The following is a 2,789-nucleotide window of genomic DNA, read 5'->3' on the forward strand; positions in this document are numbered from 1 at the left end:
ATTTACCCTAGCTAGCGGAACTAGCTACTTAACCCCAAAACATGTCCACAATACAAATATTAGGCTATATAAGTTGTAAAAAGATGTGAGAAAACTAAACTTACTTTGTTTTCTCTCAACGGAAGAAGAAACGATCCCATTCATCTCTCATACCGTACTTATTTTACTTAAAAACCGTGAGCTCCGTCCGTTAGTTTCAAACTTTCTCCCGTTACAGAAACTAGAAGCACTTTTCCGTTGATGGCTAGGCGTTACTGCGCAGCCGCCAACTGAGCTTGACGACATAGTAGTGACTTAAAACCTTCGTTTTAAGAAAAACATGTTTTTATTTGCGATGTCATGGACAAGTACTACACTACCCACAATCCTAAACGTAACAGCGACGTCTCTGCTTGACGGAGCTCACTGTTACCATGGAGATATTTACCAAAACCGCGAACCCGTGAATTTACCCTAGCTAGCCGAACTAGCTAACTTAACCCCAATACATGTACACAATAAAAATATTAGCTAGGCTATATAAGTTATAAAAAAAGTGAGACCTTCTCATGTGAGAAAACAAAACTTACTTTTTTTTCTCTCAACGGAAGAAGAAACGATCCCATTCATCTCTCATACCGTACTTATTTTACTTAAAAACCGTAAGCTCCGTCCGTTAGTTTCAAACTTTCTCCAGTTACAGAAACTAGAAGCACTTTTCCGTTGATGGCTAGGCGTTACTGCGCAGCCGCCAACTGAGCTTGACGACGTAAAAGTGACGTGTGCAACGTGCCTGAAAGTCGTAAGTCTTGTGGTAGCTGTGCAAGAGAAATCTCAATCTTAACGTTTGTAATTAAACCTAAACAGCTAACGTAAATCCAAACTGTCTGCGAGCTTCTCCTGACAGTACGGTGATTTGTCTTGGTCATGATACAATCGTTAGCCTATTTTTATAAAAGCGTCTGGTACGGAGCCATCACGTGTGCTACAAGCTAACGGAGCCTTTTATACATTATCGTGTCTCTTTAGAAATAAACAACGGACCAATAGAGTCTTTAAACGCTGCAGATGTAAAGCTATTCCCTGTCAAAGTGGCGCCAAAATGAATGGCAGTCAATGGGATGCTAACTGCAGGTGATGGCTTCGTAGCATTAAAATGGCGCCCTCCTCCCCTTTCTTATTTCATATAGGATGGGACCTGTGGGACGGAATGTTACTCAAAAAGTCCTAAATAATGAATCTAGTCAGATACTAAAGTTATGCAGCAACACTGGAGGCAATGACACAATCATCCATAGGTGTTTTAATAAAATGAGTCTTTGTAAAGTGAAAGTGAAAGTAAACGGTCTGGCCTGTAGCCTACAGAGTCTTGTTCTTAATCTACCTTTTAAAACACTTACCTGTATGGCACAGTGACAGCTTGTTATCCCTCAGGGAGGTTTATGGGGCTCTCTCTGTGTTAGGAAGTCGAAAAAATATAACCTCACAGCCTCGCGCACAACGTCTTAAAAGTTTCTGGTCTGACTTCCTTGTTAGACTGGTACTGGTAGGCGACATGTGTAATTGCGCCCTCTGGTGGTGATCAACAGGAACTACAAGCAGAGCTGCAGACACGTTTTCTGTAGTTCCCGTTGATGACCACCAGATGGCGCAATTACACCATTTACACCAGGGGTCTTCAACGTTTTCCAGGCCAAGGACCCCCAAACTGATGGCGAGATGGAGCGGGGACCCCCTAATTATATATATTGTATAAAATGGTGTTATATCAAACTGGTCCTATAGTGCCATGTGTAAATGTACCTTGTTATTTTGCATTCAATACTAAGATACTCCAATAATACACAGGTTCATATATTCAAGTTTTTATTTTAAACATGTGCGAGGCCCAGTGAGTAGGGTGGCCATGCCACTGCCATTTATAAACATAACATAATAACAATAAACTGATCCCTGCCAAGATCAACAATGTCTGTCAGTTGCATGTAATCACGCATAAAAGCTATTCAAATGGACATTTTTAAAACATAAATGCGAAAAGGAAAATAAGTGATGCTTGTTAGTGCCACTGGCATGCATAAACATACCTGTTATATTGCATACAATACTGAACTATTAACATAACTGACAGATTCATGTTTTAATTTCACTTTTAATTTCACTTTTAATAAAAAAAAGTCTAATCAACCAAAACTTTCGCGACCCCCATGCAGTACCTCCGCGGACCCCCTAGGGGTCGCGGACCCCCTGTTGAAGACCCCTGATTTACACCATTTACACCATTTACACCCAAGAGTATATGGCTGCAGCCTGGAGCGTCCCATGTCATCCGTCCCGTTTCATGTGGTCTCGTCTCACCCGTCTCAGTTTTTCCTCTAATTTTTATTATTTATATCGCCTAAAAAATCAATCAATTAAAATACATTGAATCTAATATAGTAGTAAACGTTTAGTATTATCCCTTTTGATATGTTGTTAGTGGAAAAATAATTAAATAATTCAGAAAATAAAACCTTTGAAGGTTCAGTGACTGAGTTCCACCTGTCACCTGTTTCTGGTGTAAATGCGCCCTCTGGTGGTGATCAACAGGAACTACAAGCAGAACTGCAGACACGTTTTTCCAGGTTTTTCCTCTAATTTATATTATTTAAATAGCCTAAAATCGATCAATTTAAAGATATTGAATCTAATAAAGTAGTAAACGTTTAACATTCTCATTTTAAGATGTGTCTAATGGCAAAATCGTTAAATAATTCACAAAATAAAACCTTTGAAGGTTCAGTGACTGCTGGTTTCTGGTGTAAATGCGC

This window comes from Etheostoma spectabile, chromosome 24 (genome assembly GCF_008692095.1).
Source record: "Etheostoma spectabile isolate EspeVRDwgs_2016 chromosome 24, UIUC_Espe_1.0, whole genome shotgun sequence".
In the NCBI taxonomy this organism is placed as follows: domain Eukaryota; kingdom Metazoa; phylum Chordata; class Actinopteri; order Perciformes; family Percidae; genus Etheostoma; species Etheostoma spectabile.